This window comes from Mauremys reevesii, linkage group 12 (genome assembly GCF_016161935.1).
Source record: "Mauremys reevesii isolate NIE-2019 linkage group 12, ASM1616193v1, whole genome shotgun sequence".
Taxonomy (NCBI): Eukaryota; Metazoa; Chordata; order Testudines; family Geoemydidae; genus Mauremys; species Mauremys reevesii.
This window is the reverse complement of record NC_052634.1, coordinates 42,007,171-42,029,690: the sequence shown is the minus strand read 5'-3', so window position 1 is coordinate 42,029,690 and position 22,520 is coordinate 42,007,171. Positions and strand designations below refer to the sequence as shown.

The 22,520-nt window shown below is 53.0% G+C and overlaps 2 non-coding genes across 2 annotated transcripts; both read left to right on the top strand.

Moving 5' to 3' along the window:
• The first annotated feature begins 17,033 nt into the window (after positions 1-17,033).
• Positions 17,034-17,105, top strand: TRNAQ-CUG. The gene has a single exon. It is a non-coding gene; the product is annotated as a tRNA-Gln (tRNA).
• A 1,879-nt stretch (positions 17,106-18,984) lies between these two features.
• TRNAK-CUU lies at positions 18,985-19,057 on the top strand. The gene has a single exon. It is a non-coding gene; the product is annotated as a tRNA-Lys (tRNA).
• Positions 19,058-22,520: the final 3,463 nt, after the last annotated feature.

The window sequence follows — 22,520 nt, the reverse complement described above, 5'->3', positions numbered from 1 at the left end:
GGGGCAGCTCCGGGGGGCGGGGCTCTGGCACAGACCGGGGGCGGGGCAGCTCCTGGGGGCGGGGCTCTGGCACATTGTGACACGGGAGCCCGGGCTCAGCAGCTGCTCCCTGGTGGCCACGTGTTGCCAGCAGCGCTGGAGCCGCCGGAGCCGGAGCGGAGCCGCTGTTCTCAGCTGCAGCAGGATCTGCCCCCGGCCCCGCTGGGATCCAGGTGGGGACAGAGCCTGGGGCCCGGGGGTTCCCCGTTGTGTGGCTGGCGGAAGGGGAGGGAGAAGCCGGAGCTGCAGGCGGGGGAAGGGCAGTGGGGCAGGCGGGGGTTGAACGGTCTCTGTGCAGCTGGGAAAGTCCAGGGGGAGAGTGTGTGTGAGTCGGGCGGGGGGCGGGGGGGGGGGAGATACCTGCCTCCTTCTCCTGTCTGTGCCACTTCCCTCCCCAGTACTGGTAACAAGTCTCTCTGGTTCTCCCCCTTTTCTCTCCCCTCACCACACAGGACCGTCAAACCCAAGGAGAATCCCTCGTTTTTCCTAAAATTATTGACTCTCTAGTCTCTTATTTTTCCCGATTTTCTCCATAATTCTCAAATATCAATTTAAATTTTCCTCGTATTTGGGGGGCTTCCCACCCCCCATTTCATCTGCAGCAATTCGTCCTTGTTTGGGTGGGAAATTGTTGCCCTGAGTCATTCCCCAAAGGGGATGGGGGTTACTGGGTGCTGTTTGGGGGAGCCCTGAGACACAGCTCCCTCTGGGGTGGAGATGGGGTGGCCGTTCTCTGGGCATGGCTGGGGCACCGGTGGGGAAGGAGGAACCAGTGTCCCCTATGGAGCCTGCCCAGCCCCTTTGGTTCTGCTCCTTTCTAGCATTTTGTTCAGAGAGTTTATTACTGCGGAGGCTGAAAAACGTCTGTGGATTTACCCCTGGCAGGAGGGGTCAGGTCTACACTGTAATAAAGAGATCAAGCATTTTCCAGCATGGCAGAGTCTAGGATGTCTGTCTGCAGGGAAAGGGCCTGGGGGAATTGTGATGTGAAATGAACTAAAGCCAGTTCTGAAACCTCCACCACTGCCCTTCTCATCCTGCCAGGCTGCAGAATGACGCCCACGTCTCGCTCCGGTTCATCCCATCCTCCCATGGGACAGGGAAGGGAAATGGCTGCAGAGGATCCCATTCAGGTAGGGATTATTGGGGGTTATTGGTGGGTTCCTGCTGGAGGGAGAGTGACAGCAGATACACAGGAGGTGGGAGGCTTGGGCAGTCTGGTTTAGAGGTTGGAGCGGGGCAGGAAATTCACAGGGTGGAGAATGGGAGGAGGCCAGGGTGTAGCAAACCTGTTGGGACTTGTTTAATATGTGGCTTCCATTCTAGGAACAGACCCATGAGGTGGAAATGCTCTGATTTGTGGAAGAGCAAAGAACACACCTAGGTGGGGCTAGGTAAAGGGAGCAGAATCCCAGGGCTGGAGCCTCACCCGACTAACCAGCGGCTGCTGTGAGATGTAAAGAGGGGCACCCACCAATGAGGCTTAGTCAGGGGTTCTCAACTGTTTTCTTTCTGAGGCCCCTCAACATGTTATAAAAACCCCACTGCCCTGCATATGCCTGGTTTTCTGCACAGAAAAGCCAGGGCTGGTGTTAGGGGGTAGCAAACAGGGGCATTGCCTGGGGCCCCATGTGACAGGGCCCCCCACAGAGCTAATTGCTCCAGCTTTGGCTTCAGCCCCTGGTGGCAGGGCTCATGGCCCCAGGCAGGGAGGTTTGGGCTTTCTGCCCTGGGCCCAAGCGAGTCTAACACTGGCCCTGCTTGGAGGAGCCCCTGAAACCAGCTCGCAGCCCCCCAGAGGTCCAGGGACCCCTGCTTGAGAACCACGGCCTGAGGGGATGTGCCCCTCCCCCATACCCAGCTCCAGGGCTGGCCTTAGAGAAAATGGCACCCTGGGTGAACTTGTATTTTGGTGCCCCCCACCACCCCTGGCCCTCACGGGCTCCCCACCGTCACGTCCAGGCCCCGGTGCCTCCCTCTAGTGCTTAATTTGTATTGAAAGAGGTGCCAGAGCTCAGCCATGGCACAAATTAAGCACTGGCAGGGCGGCCTGATAGCGGCGGGTGCTGGCCGAGCGCCCAGCTCTGAAGGCCATGCCACCGCCAGCAGCAGCAGCGCAGAAGTGAGGGTGGCCTGGTGTGTGGTGTATTGTGCAGCCTTTTATTTAAAGTGCAGTTTGTAATGTGGCATTACACCGCCGCGGGGTCGGCTCTGGTGGCGACAGTTTCAAGCTTAACAGAGTGAAAGTCGCCTCTGCTACTTGCTTCAAATGTACAGTCTCTAGGAACACACACAGACCAAGGGTAGTGACCACACAGACATTCACAGGTACAAGGTCTAGTCGGGTTTACAAGTTTTATTGAAGTTACAGTTAAGGTTATGAATACCCAAGCTGCAGCATATAGACATTCTATAAAGGCCTGTGCAAAAGTTACAACTCTAGTTCTACTCACATCCTGTTCAATAGTATTAGGGTTTGAGGTGTCTCTCATGGATTGATCATCAGTAGAGGGATGGTTCCTGCTGGAATTTCCCACAGGGAGCTCAATTTTCCTGCTCTGGGCACCCCCTTTTTATAATGTGATTCTGATTATAGCTCATTAGCATTGACACACAACCTGTATCCTGTGGTTAAGGCACATTTGGAAACAGGTGCCTTTACAAAAAAATTTTTATTTAAAATTAATCTTCCTGCTAATTGTTCACCCTGTTACCACTTGGTACCTCTTTTCCCATAATCTTAATACAGCCACATATTAAATTTAAAAGTAAATTTAGAACAATCAGGAGACAATACAGCAAGATATTCCCTATCCCAAGCCTTGAGATATCAGTTCTGGAGCTTTAATGCAGGTATCAGAAACACAAGGTTGATACTTTTTACCCCATCTTTAGTAGAGATAAATAAAAATAAATAAAATCTGCTTACTTTCTCTAACAGACACGCTCCATGTTACTGCCATTATCTCCTCTATTTTAGTCAATTGTTTTTCATTCCACTGAAAACATATTTACTTAGTTTACATAGGGGATTAAAGATTTTTTTCTCTGTTTTATGAATGGGAATTTATTTCTCTAGTTATTTCGGCATTTGTGTTAACTAGTCACTATCATGTAGGTGACTCACTAACATTTCACTCCATCATTGCTATTAGTATCATACTTGGAACTGTATTTATTTTCATAGACATTGTAAGTTACTTTACAGACAGATTTAAAAATACAATCTGAAGATAAGTGATCTTCATCTGCACAGTGTCTAAAGTTTTGAGTTTAGCTAATTTTTTTTTAAATGAGCCCTGCTAAGGTAAGTACATGCAAAATGTAGAGTCTGTTATTTGACTGTACCATTTTAAATAATGAATGACAAAGCACAATATGGTAATAACAGTAATAATGATAATTACTCCAGCCAGGACAGGTGAGGCATTTTAGAACTCATTACTCAAAGAATTGAATTTAAGCATAAGACAGAAATAAAATTTTGAAATGCACAGACCAGTTAGAAAGCTAAAATACCAGCACTGTCATCCTGACCAAATGTGAAAGAATAAAATTACAGAGACTATGTGCACTTTGCACATTTTGACAGGAAGTAAAAAGAAGTAATAACAGTAATTGAAGTGTCTATTGTGGGGTGAGTGTGTGGGGGTGGGAGGTGAGTCACAGCCCGCTGTCGCTTCCAGCCCAGCGGCACTCACTAGTCCGAAGGCTCGTTCACACGGCAGCAGGGGCAGCAGCTCCCACGCCTGACCCAGAGGCAGCAGCACAGAATCATGTCCCCCCCCGCTCTGCTCAGCAGAGACTGGGCACAGAGGCAGGAGGGTGGGGCCACCCTGACATCAGCAAACCCCCTCCCCCCCCACCGCACGGCACACAGGAGGCTCCTGGGAGCAGCTTGGCAGGGGCAGCTCCCAGTGAGGGAGGGGGCAGGGCTGCAGGAAGAGCTGCAGGGGCAGACAGCTGAAGAGAAGTGGGGGGAGGAGAGACAGGACACCCCTCAGCAAGGCCCCCCTGGACCGTCATGTCGTCTGCCCCCCACTAAGTCTGGTCCTGTCCAGCTCTTCACAATGAGAACAGCGCTGGGCTCCCTGCCAGCGAGCTCTCCCTGCGCCCTGCTAGGGGCTCCATCTCCTGTGTCCGTCTGTGGCTAGTGGGGGGGGATGGATCTGCTGGGAGAGACAAGGGGCTCTCGCTTCGTCCCCTTAACCTGGTGTTTCCTGGCTGCTCTGAGCAGGGTGGGGGTGGGACTCCTGACCGTGAGCCACCCAGAGTTTCCCTTTGATTGGCTCCTCTCCCCTGTGAGTGGTGGGGTTGTGACGGGGGCAGCAGGTACTGAGTGTTGGACTCTCACTCTTTCAGGGGCTGGTGACCTTCGAGGAGGTGGCTGTGTATTTCACCAGGAGAGAGGGGGCTCTGCTGGACCCCGCTCAGAGAGCCCTCTACAGGGATGTCATGCAGGAGAACTATGAGATGGTGGTCTTGCTGGGTAAGGAGTCCTGTCCCCTGGGTTATTAGAAGCTGTGGGGGCTCTAAAAAACCCGAGTAGTAATAACTTTATACCTTTATTTGTCATACAAGTTTTGACAAGTTCCCTTGCCCCACTTTTTTTGCCTTATCTCCCACCCACTAAAATAATTTTTTGGACATTTGCCTTTTTGGTGCTGTCAGTCATTTTAAAATTGCATTTAATGTATCCTTATAGGATACCTTAATAACTACATTAATAACTCAAGTATCAGAGGGGTAGCCGTGTTAGTCTGGATCTGCAAAAGCAACAAAGAATCCTGTGGCACCTTATAGACTAACAGACGTTTTGCAGCATGAGCTTTCGTGGGTGAATATCCGAAGAAGTGGGTATTCACCCACGAAAGCTCATGCTGCAAAACGTCTGTTAGTCTATAAGGTGCCACAGGATTCTTTGTTGCTTTTACATTAATCACTGTAGCTTTCATGCCGTTTCCTCATTTTAGGAGGAAAATACGCCTCCTGTAGAATTCTAAATTGAGTTAATAGGTGTATGACTCATGCATGGCTTGTGTGACAGTCAGGTGAGCTCCTCTTTTGATAGGAGAGTGTATAATGTTGCCATTCAGGACCCCACAGGTGAAGGGAGAACAGAGCTATGGGAGGGGAGGAGAAGGGAGGAGTAGATAATTCTGGGGTGCCAGGACATGGGGAGGGCGTGTGCAGGGTTAGAGCTAAGAAGCAGCAGGGAGGGAGGAGGTTGTGAGAGACGAGGAGGGAACACAGGAAGTTCCCAAGGTGGCCGGAGGTGGTGCCGGCTGAGAGTAGTGGGAAGAAGGGGAGGGGAGTGTGGAGGAAGGGCACCCGGGAAGTGGGCTGGGTGGGTCAGTGGGAGGGAGGAGAGGTTTGGGGATCCAGAGCTCTGGGGGATCCCAGACCTTTTACCCCAAATCCCTACCCAAACCTTGTTGCTTTAGAGCCTCCACTCCAGTTTTCTTTCTGTTCAGTTTCACTTCATTATACATTCCCCCCCCAATATTATTATTATTATAACTCTTGACCTCCCTCTCCCACTCATTACCCCCCTCCCCATATGACCTCCCCATCTCAATGCACAGTGACCCCGGCCTCCGACCCTGAGTCCTTGCTGCATCCTCCCTCCCACACCAGGGCCACTTCCCTGGCACCAATGGGCGCTTGGCTGATGATGTCACAGGGCGGTGGTGTAGCCTGTACAGTTTCTACACTTATAAGATTACAGGTTGGGGCACAACTTGCCCTTGTACAGGGCTACTCAGAGTTAATTGAGAAGATGGAATTTGGTGAAACGCACAGAAACGTGATTTAATCCAGACAGTTATAACTGAAATCATAGGCCAGGCTCAATACACGTAACGATTAAACTAAGGTAAGTACGGTAAAGAGGGTTTTGCACTGTGCATACTTACAAGATACGGACACCCTTGGAAAGAAAGATCGACGGGCAAAGTTGCCCATCAGAAGGGAGCCCTGCTTCAGTTTACACTGTCTCAGGGACCTGACAAAATGAAAACCTGGTAACTAGGAGGTTATTTTATCCACTTCCTTATGGTAATAGGATGGCTATATACCATATCTGCTCCTTTTCTCTGATTACAATAATGTCAATAGCTGCCCCAACCCATACGTGGCCTTTGGGAAGTCCATAAGCATCAAGCATTAATACTCATGATTTACATCACTTATTAATTAATAATTCCAATCTATGAATGTGGTGCAACCTAATTGCTAAAGCCCACCCCAAACTTCCTTCTTTTCAGAAGAATTAGGGGCTGTTGCTCCTGAATTTTAGTGTTTAATTCCCCAGCCTTCTCCACACACTGGGGAGTTTAATTCTCCCTCCCATTACACCTGAGTCACTAGATTTCCTAATTCCCCAAAATGTGCTTTTGCGATGCCACAGTTCTGGGGTAGCGAAGCCTTTGACCTGCCTCCATGGTCTGCTCAAGCAATGGCCTCGGGTATCAGGCCTCTAGCCAGCCCCTCTGTATGGGTGGGGACCCACATGCCTCTCCTGTTTGACCAGGGTGTGAGGATTGCAGCTTGTCCTCCACTGTGTTCACTGGACTAACATCCAGTTCCCGTGCTTTGCTTTCTCTCCAAGGGCTGTGAGCAGTGTGTGTGTGTGATAGAGGCGGGAATTTTGGTGATGCCAATACACACCTCAGTTTCCCTCTGTGGTTGGTATTGCCATGATTATAAAGAGCAGGAGACATGAGGTGTTTTGTCACGGAGCTGTCATGGGGTGATATGAATGGGTCATTAAGGACAGGCTGGGACCAACCTACATCAGTGGAATACCCGACAGAGACAAGGGAATAATTGTCACCTGTCCATGGGAGGATCTCAGCTTGGCTGAGTGAAGCACACATGGACTCATGATGTGCTTGGGAGCAGGAAGAACTGGGTTTGCACATGCAGGGAGCTCTACCGGAGCAAAGACAAATGGACAGGCTCAGTGAAAGGAAACCAAACTGTTTTCTACAGCAGCCTGGCTCAAGGGCATTGGCCAGTATGGACTATATCGTCGTATTTGCTTCTCTGTGCTAATCTAAAGACGTTCAGTGCTGTGTTTCAGTTGACTAATGAACCCTGCTATGTTTTAAAAGTCTGCCCAGTGTCACAGCACAAACTTGCTCTGTGCATTGACTGAGGAACAGTCTCTGAACAGGAGTGTAGTTCGGCTGGACCTGCTGGCAGAGCTCACAGGTTGAAATAGGAGTGTTGAAGCCAGAGGCTCAGTCTCAGGTGCTGAAGCTACATGGCCTGTCCTTGTGGAAGAGTGGGAGCCCTTGGGGGTGTAGTGCACTCAAGGGGCACCTCCCAAGGACAGTTTAAAAGCCAGGGCATTGCACAGATCCTGTGGATCCATGACAGTGGCATTGTGCCTTATGGGGAAAAGATATAAAGCAAGAAAAGCATCAACATGTTTCTTTACCATCAGTCCTCTTGGGAATCCCCGATCATTTCCAAAGTGTATTAAAAACCTTCTTTAAAAGCTTACGTCTGGGTTCTCAGGTCATGTCAGTTTGTAGCCCAAAAAGGCCCTTCTCAGTCAGCTCAAACTCAACTGTTTCTCCCCAAAAAGTCTGTCATATTCAGTCTCCCGAAAGAGGTAAAATCAGTCACTGCCCCTTTCTGTGCGGGGCAAAGCTTCAGAAGATGGAGTTCTGCATAACCAGCCTTGAGATCCAGCCTTAGTGACACCAGATTGCACAGGAAACCCATCCCCCCACCCCTCAGCCTCCCCGGTATCATCTGGCCCATCTCAGCACCACAGTCTGTGAAGTATTCGTGCTTTCAAGGGCTGGCTCAGAGATACAGATAACAGTCATAAGTAGGGCCAGTGTTTGCTGGCAGCGAAAACAGAATAATTCACAAGCATGAGCAATATATAATCCTTTACAACATGAAAATGCATTGGGGGGAGGGGACAGGAGCCAGCTGTGTGGGGAAGGTGGGGCCCAGACACTGGGCATTGAGAGCCTGGAGCCGGCTGTGTGCTGGGGAGACAGGGCATGAACCAGCTGTGTGCAGGGGAGATGAGCAGGGGAGAGGTGCTGTGGACGCAGCCGAGAGCAGGTGCGAGCACCGTCTGCGCTGCAGCACGATGAGGGTGCCCAGCGTCCCACTGCCAAGTGCCCCGTCTCCCAAGGGGAAGCTCCAGTGTTTTTTCTGAGCCCAGACTTGTATGAGGAGGGAAGAAATTGGCAGCAAGTCTCAAAAGCAGCCAGCCCCCAGCCTCTGCCCCGTGCCCTGGGGAGGAGTCAGGGGTCTCAGGCAGATATGTGGGGTTTGTGACCCTGCATCCCCAACCACCTTCTGTTCAGCTATTCTGGATATGAAGGGTGATTCCAGAAATGAAGAGTAATTTCAGGGGGAAATGCAGTAATAGCAGCAATTTCCGGAAAACACTGGCCCTAGTCATAACATTAAATACAATAGTCTCAAGTTCTATACCTGTGTTCATCAGATCTGTCCCTCTGCCTTCACATAGTTCACTCTGCTGGCGGGTTCCACCTCTTCCCTCATCTGTGTCTGTCTTGTCTATTTAGACTGTAAATTCTTCAGGGCATGGGCCATCTACTATTCTGAGTTTGTGCTGTGCCTAGCACAACAGGGGCCCATGGTTCATTGGCTCTTAGGCACTAAGGTCATGAATATGAGTTATAATAATAACTCTTCTGCCACTTTGAGCCAAGGAAGCCGGCCTTGGGGTGTTACGTCTTAAAAATGAGCTGGGGTTAAAACCATGGAATATTCCTTGTGACAAGTATCCCACAAATTCCATGGACCTTCCTTTTTTTCTTTCCCTTCTCAGGGTTTCCAGTTTCCAAACCTGATGTGATCTCGCAGCTGGAATGAGGGGAACAGCCATGAGTCTCAGACCTCTATGGCTCTAGAAAAAAGTGCTCCCGAGAGCTGTGTGCACAGGTGAGGAATTGGGTGAACTGTCTCAACAACTGTCTGTGAATACAGGAAACCTTTGGGATGCCCTACAAAGACTCTCCAAGTTGTAAACGCTCCAAGTTCAAAACTGTTCCCTGCAGATGTGGAATCATTAGGCAGATGTCACTCATGGCTTCCCACCTATCCTGACTGACAGTTGGCAGCAGGTCCCTCCCCAATCTCACTTTCCCCTGAGAGTTCTGGTGAGATGCACACCCAGAACTGATCCCTTCCTCTCTCTGCTCTGGGGAAGGGTTTGGGGAAAATCAGCTCCTGATAGGTTTGATCTCTCCCACACATATTTTGGTTTGTTCACACCTTTTTCCATTCCTCTCTCTGAGATTCCTTTCTCTCCGGCACAGGGAGTGACCTATGTCTGGATTCTCTCTGTCTCCCATCAGGCGGTGGGATGGCAAGTGAGAACGAGGAGACACCCCAGCAGGAAGATGTGAGCAAGTAGAAGCACATGGGACGTTATCAGGAATATCCAAAGGGAATGTTTCCAGGAGTTGTGCGCTCCCAGAAAGAACAAAAGCCTGTGAGTCTCAGCAGAGGCCAGAGGAAAACTTCAGTAGCCTCTCAGACCTTATTACACGCGAGAGCATCAACTTGGAAGAGACACGTTACACATGGCATGAGTGTGGGAAAAGCTTCAATGAGAGCTCAGACCTTCTCACACATCAGAGAATTCACAGGGGAGAAGCCCTACATGTGCTCTGAGTGCGGGAAAAGCTTCAGTCAGAGCTCCAACCTTATCAGACATCGGACAATCCACATAGCAGAGACGCCCTACACATGCGCTCAGTGTGGGAAGAGTTTTAAGCAGAGCTCTGCCCTGATCACACATCAGAGAATCCACACGGGTAGGTGCCCTACACATGCTCTGAGTGTGGGGAACGCTTCAGTTATAGCTCAGCCCTCATCTCTCATCAGAGAATCCACAGTGGAGAGACGTCCTACACGTGCTCTGAGTGCGGGAAAAGCTTCAATCGGAGCTCACACCTTGTTAGACATAAGAAAATCCACATATGAGAGAATTGTAAGAAATACCTTGATTCCGGCTGGACAAAGATTGTTTTTTAAAAAATCACAATTGCGAATTCCCACAGAGCGACCTTTGCACCATGTTCACTGTGGTCTCTCAGCTCCCCTAGATGAGTTGCCTGCTTCTGCCTTTTGCAGCTCCCTGTTCTTTATTCCCCATCACTGTCCCAATCCCCCTGTTGTTCAATTGGTTAGGTCAGTATTTTTTCTAAAGGGCTGGGAAAACGAGTCCCTAGCAAATGGCTTGGAACTAAGCACGATACGCCTGCATTGGGCTTCCAAAGCAGTTGTGGCCCAGGCCCTGCAGGAGGGGACTCCTGAAGATATCGCCTTCCTAATCAGGTGCGTGTTGCCTATTATTTGGGAAATGCAATTCCTGTCTAGGTGGGGATGGGGAAAATGGAAGTGATGTCTCTGTTCTGCTCACCCCTGGGAGATGCTGCAAATATGCAGAAAATGAAATCCGTGTTGAATGTGACATAGCTGCAGAAAGAGACCTGTTTTCCATAGACACCTGACATTTGGTGTTTTACAAGGATTCTAAGCCGCACCTGAATTTAGTCCCTAATTTAAATCTGTGCCACCAGATTAAAGAAATGAAAGGGCATAGTTGGGGGAGTTGTACCTCACTATCGCTATTGATACGTTGTGTGGTTGGTGAAGAATTCTACACCAGAGATGTAAAATTACTCCAAGAAAGGTCAAAGATTTGACAAGAACTCAGGAGAAACTGCAGATTTTGATTTTCACCCTAGAGATGGAAGCTATGGTGACCTGTGGCCCAGGTAAACTATTTTAGAACGCTGTTCCCTAGTTAAGTGGCATTGGTCCCACTCGTAAAGGACGCCATGATTAAATTGGGAACAACTGTCTTTTACCATTTGGATCCAAAGTTTCATAAAGCACAGAGAGAAACAGCTGATTCCTTCCGAGCCATTCCATGCCTATGGGTCCCAGTCTGGCTGACTTGCTGGACAAGAAGCAGTTCCATGCTGGGCAAATGATGGTAGCCAATGAGGGAATGTATCAGATTCCAAGTTCAGACCGCAGGATACATGAATGCTGAGTCCTGACTCCGTGGTTTTGTCTCTTAGTTTTGCTATTAGGTCTTAAGCATTTGTGCCACTTCTCCACCTCCTGCTACTTTGAAAGATTAGAAAGTGTGGAAATAGAGCACAGGTGGTTTTCTCATGATGCAACCTACCCACTAGCATGAGAGCTCTTCCACCCACACTTTTGGGAGAAGACCCAGGACGAAATGAACTCACAGAAATGGAAGGCTCCTAGGTTATTGTAGAATGTGATTTCACACAAAGCTCACTGGGTGGAAATGGGAATTAAGAGAAAACTGCCCTATAGGTTTATATTTTGTAATCTTTGAATAAGTTGTTAATGAAATTAAACATGAAGTTAATTAGTGTAAAGTAAGAGGCTGATTATGTGATAACTTTCAGTGTTACAATATAATTCAGGTTTTCTTCTAGTTCTCTCCTGCCCCTCCTACTATATTGGAAATGGTGGCTAATCTTGAAAAGTAAAACCTCACTCCAAAGGAATTAGAGTGGGGGAACATGGGGAGAAATAGCATGTATGAAAATAGAGCCCCAGTGTAGACTGTAATTATTTCTATTTCAAATGGATTTTATTTTGATAAACTTTAAAATAATTTTTCAAGAGGAAAATTGCTTGAGTCAAGATGTGTAACCTTCTCCTGAGTTAGAGGGTAACAGCCCCAGAGTTCCCCAGTTCACTTGTTTGCTAAACAAAGACACATCGGGCAGGAGAGGTCAGAATTTAAAGTGGTGATGGATGCAGAATGATTGATTTTTGCAACCAGTTATTTTTATGAGTGCTGAGGCCCCTTTTCCTTTTGAGGAGGCAGCTGTTAGAGCCCAGCTGCTTAACCCTCAGGCCTGGCCATGGAAACCTCCCCGTAACTGGCCTTATGTGTCTTTCATGTTTGATACCTTTGGGGTTCGCACATCCACACGACATGCGGTTTACAACAGCAGATACTTTGAGAAAACTGCCGGGCTAAGTCGGGCTGTTCCAAACTGACGTTGGCCCAAACTCTGCCTCACTTCCTCTAGACTGGGTCATGTGACGAAGTCTCCATGGCAACTAATGGCCAGGCCCTTCCCCCCTGCAAGGGGATGCTAAAGATGTGGGAGAACAAAGAGGTCAGGTGACCTCCTGGCCTGGGAAGGAGACAGAGCCCAGAGAGGAGGGGCTGGAGGGGGGTTGGCAGTTTTGGAAGCTGGCTGGGAAATGGAGGGGAGCCCCCCTGGGGCTCGGGCCTCCCAACGGGGCTGTGGCCTCCCTGGGGCCCCAGATGGACCTAACTAAAGGGAGTCCTGTTGTCTGTACCGGCAAGACCTGTTTTGGACTGTGTTCCTGTCATCTAAATAAACCTCTGTGTTACTGGCTGGCTGAGTGTCACGGCTGACTGCGCAGTGGGGGGGCAGGACCCTCTGGCTTCCCCAGGACCTCACCTAGGCGGACTCGCTGTGGGAAGCGCACGGAGGGGCAGAGGATGCTGAATGCTCCAAGGAGAGACCCAGGAGGTGAAGCCGTGTGAGCTTCTTGCCCTGCAGACAGTCTGCTCCAAGGGAGAGGAGGCTCCCTAGAGTCCTGCCTGACTTTGTGGGGAGCAGTTCCAGAGCATCGCCCGGGGACTCCGTGACACCCCTCACTCCCGACCCGTAGCCCCTGCTATCCCAGTCCTGACCTCCAGACTCACAGCTCTGTTGGTGCCCCTCACTCCCGACCCGCAGCCCCCTGCGCTCCCTCCAGCTCTGACGGTGCCCCTCACTCCCGACCCGCAGCCCCTGCCATCCCAGTCCTGACCTCCAGACTCACAGCTCTGCTGGTGCCCCTCACTCCCGACCCGCAGCCCCTGCTATCCCAGTCCTGACCTCCAGACTCACAGCTCTGCTGGTGCCCCTCACTCCCGACCCGCAGCCCCCTAGTCTCCCTCCAGCTCTGCTGGTGCCCCTCACTCCTGATCCGCAGCCCCCTGCGCTCCCTCCAGCTCTGACGGTGCCCCTCACTCCCGACCCGCAGCCCCCTGCGCTCCCTCCAGCTCTGACGGTGCCCCTCACTCCCGACCCGCAGCCCCTGCTATCCCAGTCCTGACCTCCAGACCCACAGCTCTGCTGGTGCCCCTCACTCCCGACCCGCAGCCCCTGCCATCCCAGTCCTGACCTCCAGACTCACAGCTCTGCTGGTGCCCCTCACTCCCGACCTGCAGCCCCTGCCATCCCTGTCCTGACCTCCAGACTCACAGCTCTGCTGGTGCCCCTCACTCCTGACCCCCAGCCCCTGCTATCCCAGTCCTGACCTGCAGACTCACAGCTCTGCTGGTGCCCCTCACTCCCGACCCGCAGCCCCTGCAATCCCAGTCCTGACCTCCAGACTCACAGCTCTGCTGGTGCCCCTCACTCCCGACCCGCAGCCCCTGCCAGACCAGGCCTGACCTCCAGACTCACAGCTCTGCTGGTGCCCCTCACTTCTGACCCACAGCCCCTGCAATCCCTGTCCTGATCTGCAGACTCACAGCTCTGCTGGTGCCCCTCACTCCCGACCCGCAGCCCCTGCCATCCCAGTCCTGACCTCCAGACTCACAGCTCCGCTGGTGCCCCTCACTCCCGACCCGCAGCCCCTGCCATCCCAGTCCTGACCTCCAGACTCACAGTTCTGCTGGTGCCCCTCACTCCCGACCCGCAGCCCCTGCCATCCCAGTCCTGACCTCCAGACTCACAGATCTGCTGGTGCTCCTCACTCCCGACCCGCAGCCCCTGCTATCCCAGTCCTGACCTCCAGACTCACAGCTCTGCTGGTGCCCCTCACTCCCGACCCGCAGCCCCCTGCGCTCCCTCCAGCATTGACGGTGCCCCTCACTCCCGACCCGCAGCCCCTGCCATTCCAGTCCTGACCTCCAGACTCACAGCTCAGCTGGTGCCCCTCACTCCTGACCCACAGCCCCTGCTATCCCAGTCCTGACCTGCAGACTCACAGCTCTGCTGGTGCCCCTCACTCCCGACCCGCAGCCCCTGCCATCTCAGTCCTGACCTCCAGACTCACAGCTCTGCTGGTGCCCCTCACCCCCGACCCACAGCCCCTGCCATCCCAGTCCTGACCTCCAGACTCACAGCTCTGCTGGTGCCCCTCACTCCTGACCCACAGCCCCTGCTATCCCAGTCCTGACCAGCAGACTCACAGCTCTGCTGGTGCCCCTCACTCCCGACCCGCAGCCCCTGCCATCCCAGTCCTGACCTCCAGACTCACAGCTCTGCTGGTGCCCCTCACTCCTGACCCGCAGCCCCTGCCATCCCAGTCCTGACCTCCAGACTCACAGCTCTGCTGGTGCTCCTCACTCCCGACCCGCAGCCCCTGCTATCCCAGTCCTGACCTCCAGACTCACAGCTCTGCTGGTGCCCCTCACTCCCGACCCGCAGCCCCCTGCGCTCCCTCCAGCTCTGACGGTGCCCCTCACTCCCGACCCGCAGCCCCTGCCATTCCAGTCCTGACCTCCAGACTCACAGCTCTGCTGGTGCCCCTCACTCCCGACCCGCAGCCCCTGCCATCCCAGTCCTGACCTCCAGACTCACAGCTCTGCTGGTGCCCCTCACTCCCGACCCGCAGCCCCTGCCGTCCCAGTCCTGACCTCCAGACTCACAGCTCTGCTGGTGCTCCTCACTCCCGACCCGCAGCCCCTGCTATCCCAGTCCTGACCTCCAGACTCACAGCTCTGCTGGTGCCCCTCACTCCCGACCCGCAGCCCCCTGCGCTACCTCCAGCTCTGACGGTGCCCCTCACTCCCGACCCGCAGCCCCTGCCATTCCAGTCCTGACCTCCAGACTCACAGCTCTGCTGGTGCCCCTCACTCCCGACCCGCAGCCCCCTGCGCTCCCTCCAGCTCTGATGGTGCCCCTCACTCCCGACCCGCAGCCCCTGCCATCCCATTCCTGACCTCCTGTGACGTTATGAATGTAATATAATATTTCATTGAAAGGTGACAGGGCCAGAAAGAGTTAATTAACTCACCTCACCCACTGACCTGACCCATGGGTGAACCTTAAGGACTGGTTAGGAAGATCTGTAAATGAACAGAGCTTTGAAATGCAAGTCTGCATTGTTAGAGGTAGAAGGGGAGATGTTTGCTCAGGGCTTGTGATGTCAGCAAACAAGTCTTGTCTATTGCTGTAGATTTAATTCAAAGATCAAAAAAGGAATATTAATATTTATGATGATACTTGAATGAAATAGTATTATTGTCTCTGTGTCTCTTTGAAGGTTGTACTAACCTGTGTCTGAACTGTTTAATGGGTAAATTACCCTGTGCTAATTGCCAGGATGTTTGGGAGAAGGAGTTAAGCCTATAGTTTTCTCAGGCTGAAAGGCTGCTGGAACTATATAAGAAGCCTGGGACATGATCCTGCTTCATCTCAGAACTGCTTTGGGTTTCAAGAGACGGAAACTTTAAGCCATAAGGATTGAGATCCCGAGTCACTGACTGGAGTCACCCTGAATATGGACATTGGACTATAATCTATGGACTATTTCTAAAAGGACTTTTGGCAACTACAAGCTCATCTGTGCTATGCATCTGAACCTCAAGAATTGAATTCAAGTCTGTCTGTATATTGATCTTTTAACCAACACTCTCTCTTTTCTTTTTTAATAAATTTTAGCTTAGTTAATAAGAATTGGCTATAGCGTGTATTTTGGGTAAGATCTACGTTATAATTGGACCTGGGTATGTGGCTGATCCTTTGGGATTGGAAGAACCTTTTCTTTTATATGATGAGATCAGATTTTCAGGAATCATCATCATATCTGATGTGTGTGTCTGGACGGAGGCCGGAGGCTGGGAACTGCGTTGTTTGGACTTCTGAGTAACCAGTGAGGTGCTACAGAAGCTGTGTTGTGCTGGTTGGTAAATCTAAGTACTGGAATAACCACCAATGTTTGGGGTTTGTCTGCCCCATTTTGTTTGCAGTTCACCCTGATTGAGTGACCTCAGCTGGCTCCCACAGGCAGCACCGTCACACTGCTCCTTTCTAGTCACACTTTCTACACATCTAACATTAGTGTATAATGTAATACAGATCTATCCCAACACCTGCCAGAGGTCCTCTGGTAAGGCGGATTCGGCAGCATGCCTGCGGGAGGTCCTCTGGTAACACGGATTCGGTGGCATGTCTGCGGGAGGTCCTCTGGTAAGGCGGATTCAGCAGCATGCCTGTGGGAGGTCTGCCGATCCTGTGCCTTCAGCGTACCACCACCGAATTGCTGCTGCAGCCGGGGCACTGGCAGAGCTCCCGCAGACATGCCGCCTAATCCGCATTACCAGGGGACCTCCTGCAGGCAGCCTGACTGCCACCCTCACAGCGACCAGCAGGCCACCCCCCCCCCCGCCGCTTGCTGCGCTGGTGCCTGGAGCCACCCCTGTCCCTGACCCAGGGCAGAGGATATTGGAAGCTGAACATCCAAAGCTTGCAAGATAAAGGAGCAGGGGGCCGAGGCCTGGCGGTGTTGGCAGAAGGGGAAAGCATCAGAGGGTTCTGTGGTTACCAGGGGGATTGGTGGGAGTCGGTGAGGGAGGAGTTGGCGGCTTTGTTCTGGCAGTCGTGTGGGATTTCCACAAGACCATCCAGGCTGGGGAACCAGTCAGCGTGTGACTGTAGAACAGGATCAAGCGACAGCTGGCCGAGTTCCAGGAGATGAGGCTGCAGTTGGCTGATATGAGCGGGAGCACCGAGTGAAGGGAGGGGCGGCCTCCCCTGACATTTTTGCAGCCTGCAGGGAATGGAGACAAAGCAGGAGGATGCGGGGACTCAGGGCAGGACCCGCGGATCCAGCCGTGCAGGCCCATAGTCGCTGGAGGAGGAGAGAGAGTCCTGCGAGAGGAAGCCGCTGGTGGGAAGCAATAAGTGCAGAGTGGAAGCCAGCCAGCTGAGAGTCACAGGGGTCTAGAAAACAAAACAGCAGCAGGTCCCATGGTGTAATGGGCAGCACTCAGGACTCTGAATCCTGGAATCTGAGTTCAAATCTCAGTGGGGCCTCTGCCAGGTAGGGTGGTTTGCTGTAAAGCCTTGGAGCCCAATGTGCTCGGTTACCCTCTTCCTGGCTGAACTAGAGTGATGTTTTGTTTCTCCTCCTCCTGGGTCACTGGTGCCCACTGGGAGATGGGTCTCTGGTCCAGCTGGGCCACCATAGGTTGGGGTCCTAGAACTTAACCGTCTGGCTAGAGATTCCTGCGGGTTGACCTGATGTTGGGTTTCTTTCTGCTTCACCTGATGCCCACAACTTTGGTCCCTGTCGCTGCAGCTCTTCCTCTTGCCCACATGGCATTTAAAGGAAGCAGTGCCGGGGCCAGGCTTCCCAGGCTGGAGCCCAGCACCTCTCCTCCTCTGGGCACCTGGAGCAGAGGCGGCTGGTGCTGATGGTTCCAAGGGAAGGCTTAAAAGCCACAGAGCAACTGAGGTCAGGGCCAGAGGAGGGCAGGACCATGCCTATGTGTGGCCTTCAGATGGGCACAAAAACACTCAGCCAGCCTGCTCCCTGCCATGCCAAACCCCCACTGAAGGCCACCCGCAGAGGAGCATGCGGGGCGGCTGCTGTCGCTCTGTGGCCAACACCAGAAGACGGTAGGAAAGCAGGGCCAGCCCCCCTGGTGGGGCCTCTGACCGTTCCCACTCCAGGTGCTCACTTTGGCAGTGGGGCAGGAGATTTTACCCCAAGAGGCTTTTCCCCAGCTGGCGAGAAGTAGAGAAAGACCCAGGCTCCAAAGACGCTGTGTAGCAAGTACCCTCCAGCACAGGGACAGGCGCACACGCTAGCCCGGGCAGCCGCCCATTTTCTTTGGCAAGTCAGGAATGGCAAAGGCGAGACTGGAAGCACCTGGGGCTCATGCCCCAGCCTTTGTGATGCCCAACCCCCAACTCCTTCCCGGGGCTCTAGCTGAAGCCAGAGCATTGGCCTGAGCGGCTAAGAAGAGGTTCCAGCCCTGAAGGGAGCAGGACTTGCAGCACAAAGTGAGCACAACCACGAGGGGACTCAAATCCTGAATCAGCCGATCCACAGGGAGATGCCTTATCCTTTAGGTCACATGATGAGGGGGTCTAAGCTCTTCTTTGGAAAAGCCGGACACTGTGTTTCTCGGGTCATCTGCTGAGGGGGCCGAGACACTCTGGGCACAAGAAGTCGAGTTCCCAGCGAGATGTGAGACTTAATTCTATGGGGCCAGGTGCAGGGCTTTGGCAGGGAGGCTCAGGCATGGGGGATTGGGGTGCAGCGGACAGGCCGGCTGTCTAGGTGCTTAGATTTAGTCTCACTGAGGAGGAGGAGGGGGAACCCTGCTGACAGGCAGTGGCTGTGCAGAAAAAGAGGAGGGGTTCCTGGGACTTTTTTTGCCTCTCGTTTGCCTGCCTGCTTGCTCTTGTGCTGAACGGTGAAGGAAAAGGATAAATGGACACAAATCAGATTTCAGGAATGGCAATATACAAAAACCTGTAGGAGAACACTTCAACCTCCCTGGCCACACAATAGCAGATCTTAAGGTGGCCATCCTGCAGCAAAAAAACTTCAGGACCAGACTTCAAAGAGAAACTGCTGAGCTCCAGTTCATCTGCAAATTTGACACCATCAGCTCAGGATTAAACAAAGACTGTGAATGGCTTGCCAATTACAGAACCAGTTTCTCCTCCCTTGGTTTTCACACCTCAACTGCTAGAACAGGGCCTCATCCTCCCTGATTGAACTAACCTCGTTATCTCTAGCTTGCTTCTTGCTTGCATATATAAACCTGCCCCTGGAAATTTCCACCACTTGCATCCGAAGAAGTGGGTATTCACCCACGAAAGCTCATGCTGCAAAATGTCTTAGTCTATAAGGTGCCACAGGATTCTTTATTGCTTTAACGGTGAAGATGTTTCTCAACAAGTCCAGGTAGCTCAGTTGGTTGAGCATCAGGCTCTTAATCTGAGGGTCCAGGGTTCAAGCCCCTGTCTGGGCGCTCAGCTTTTAAGTTGCCTTATGTGCCAGGACCCATATGCTGGTCACAGCCACACAGGGATTCCCAGAAGCTGTAGCCATTTCCTGGAAAGGTTCCTTTCCTTAGCAATCAGGAGAGAGGCCACATCGGCAGATGCAGAAAGCGCAGCCTCTGGCTGCCAGGAAGTGCTGTGGGGCCAGGTGCTGAGAAAGCCCAGAGGGGGAGCAGCAGAGATGGGGGAAGGAAGAGAGAGAAGCAGTGAGGAGAGAGTACAAGTGTAAGGAGAGTCTAATCTGGCTTATACACGACCCCAGTGGAATTGGCCAGCGGAAGGATCTGAGTCCCCACCCCCTTACCCAGAGGCTGCCTGACCTCAAGGACTCTCTTTCTACTCTCATGTATGGCAGAGACCTTGTATCCCTAACAAGGCTGGGCCCAGGATTCCTAGGGGGCTTGACCTCCAATCTTGCCATGATCACTTGAACGGGGGCTACAGTGTCCTCACTCTGGGGTACTCGCTCCGCTCTGGGCACTTCCCTGACCCACTCCTCATTGCATGTGCTTCAAGCAAACACCATTTGTTACCCAGCAATCAATGTAAAACATAAGGAAAGATGGGAAAGGAAAACACGTCACCCTGTTCTGTGGTGCAGGGAGATCACAACCAGCGTCTCTGGAGGGTCAGGGCAGGTCACAGTCTCTCCCTCACATGTCCCAGGTCTCCTCCCCAGGCCCTGGCTGTGCTGCAGAGACACCACGGGCTGGACACTTGCTCTGGCAGTGGCCACATGCTCTAGGTGACAGGCCCCTTGTTCCCAGTGTCAGCCCCCATGTAGGGGATATGATCCCCCCACCCCCAAAAGTCTGGCCTGCAAGATCTCTTGACTGGTGGCATCTCCTTGCACTGGGCCTTCTGCCCAGGGTCCCCCTCGCTCTCCCACGCTGCTCACTGCACCCACCTCCAGCCCCAGTGCTGCTGCGGCTCTGCCTCCAGCTCCCTGGGCTGTTCCTCTGGCTCCGCTTGCTGCAGCTCTTCTCCCCGCACAGATCTGCTCCCTGGGCAGCTTCTACGGCTCGTGCTGCTGCGGCTCGGCTCCTAGCACAGATCTGCTCTGGTTCTCCCCGGCTGGGGCAGCTCTGCTCCCCGGCTCTTCTCGGGCTCCTGCTCTCTCCTTAGCTCTGCCCCACTCTGGCCCAGGCAGTTCCAGCTCCCACGGAGGATGGGACCCCCTGGCCTGGTGACTCCCTCATTACACTGCCTGGCCTGTCAGTGCGGCTAACTTGGAGCTTTGTCCTCTCCCCATTGCCCCTGGGGACTGTCAGTCTCAGGGGCCTGATTTCCCATTGGCCCTTCCCCCTTCTACTGGGACTGGGAACTAGCCAACCAAAACCCCACTAAGTTTTAGTAAGGGGCCAACAGTCCCTTACACGAGCCAGCCCCGTGAGAGTCACCACTGTGCAGAGAAAGCAGTACAAGCTGGTCCCATGGTGTAACGGGCAGCACGCAGGACTCTGAATCTGGCAATTTGAGTTCAAATCTCAGTGGGACCTTGTGTTGGCTTGTGGTAAAGCCCTGGAGCTCACAGTGCTCAACTTCCCTGTCTCCAGCTGTGCAAAAGCAAATCTTTCCCCTCCTGCTGGGTGACTTGCCCACTGGAGCCAGGTCTGATGGCCAAAATTGGTTGGGGCTCTAGAACTTGTGACCCTGATGCCTGTGGTTTGACCAGGTGGTTGGGATTCTTGCTGCATCACATGAGGCCCACAAGTTTGGCCATTTTGCTTGTAGCCACATGTTACCTCTTGTCCACCTGGCACTTGAAGAAAGGAGGGCCAGGGCCAGGCTTCATAGTCAGGGCTAAGCAGGAGGGAGGCAGAGTCCCAGGCTGGAGCCCAGCACCTCTCCTCCTCTGGGCACCTGGAGCAGAGGCAGCTGGTGCTGACAGCTCCAAGGGAAGGCTTAAAAGCCACAGAGCAACCGAGGGCAGGGCCAGAGGAGGGCAGGACCATGCCTATGCGTGGCCAGCCTGCTCCCTGGCATGCCGAACCCCCACTGAAGGCCACCCACAGACCAGCATTCGTTCAGCGGCCAGCATCACAAGGCGGTAGGAAAGCAGGGCCAGCCCCTGAGTGGGGCCTCTGACCGTTCCCACTCAAGGGGCTCCTTTTGGCGGTGGGGCAGGAGATATTTCCCCCAAGAGGCTTTTTCCCAGCTGCTGAGAAGCACAGAAGTACACAGTGTTTGCTCTTGCGGTGAAAGGGCTTAATACATTTAGCCGGCCTGGCTAGCTCAGCTGGCAGCACCTCTGGCTCTAACTCTGAAGGTTGAAGTTACAGTTCCCTGTCTGGGTGCTTGGGGCTCCTCTTCAACAATACAACACACAATCTGCTTAAGCCCCCACCCAGTAACCTGGGTAAACTAACCCTGGCCACTGGGTGCCTCTAAGAGGTGATACTTTCCCCACTCACAACCACTGAGTGCAGGAAAGAAACTTTAATAAAAAGGAGGATAATCACCTTGTATTAACTTGGGAAAACACCACAATCAGGATTCATAACACAACACTATGAGCAAAACACCCCCCCCCCCCCAGTGCGCTGGGTAGTGGCCTTTTGCCTCGGGCTCTTAAATCCAGACCCCAGAAGCTCTGTGGATGTGCCCCTCCCTTCACTGCACCTCACCCACAGCTGCTGCCCTGGGTCAGTGAAAACCCAGAGTTCACCTCTCACCTCCTGGGAGGAAAGCCCCTTTCTCCCTCCGCTGTCTGGCCACATTGCCGGCCCCTTGCCGTTCCACCCTGTCACCGCTCTGCTGGCCACCCTCTCTGCTCTGGGACGTCTTGTGGTCCCACCAGGAGCGGAACAGGCTTCCTAAAAGTAGTGGCCTCAGACCCCGAACAGTAGCCCCACCCCTTCTACTCAACTCCACGCCCCTGCCCCACCCCTCTCCCCAACGCTCCCCTCCTACGCTGCCTCTTACCCCCAGACCACGCCTCCCGCTCACTGCTCTCCACCCCCTCCCCACCCTCACTCGCCCTTACGGTCATTACAAAGTGGCAAGGCAGAGCCCTCCCATTTTTAAAAGTCCTGGGGTGTTGTTCCCCCCTGTTCAGGCACCCCTGGGGCCCTGCACTTCACACAGCTCTCCCTGATTTCAGCTGTTAGTGAGGGAGCCTCACTGCTAATGCAGACTGGGCAGTTTCTTGCATGAGAGACACTGTCCCAAAGCAGGACTAATGCTTAGAGCTGGTTATCAGTGATTTCAGATCCGTTGGTCTGCAGCAAGACTCTCCATTGAGTCTTAACCAGCTCTGTTATTACACAGGGAAGAACAAAAGGGTCAAATGGGGCCTGGAACCCTTAAGAAGAATCCACCCCACCGAGTACAACACTTGTCGCTACCGGCTCTCAGCTCCACTGAGAATGTTTTGGGGTCACTCCTTGCCTTTATCAGCCTAGGGAACTGGGAGAATCATACTGAACAGGT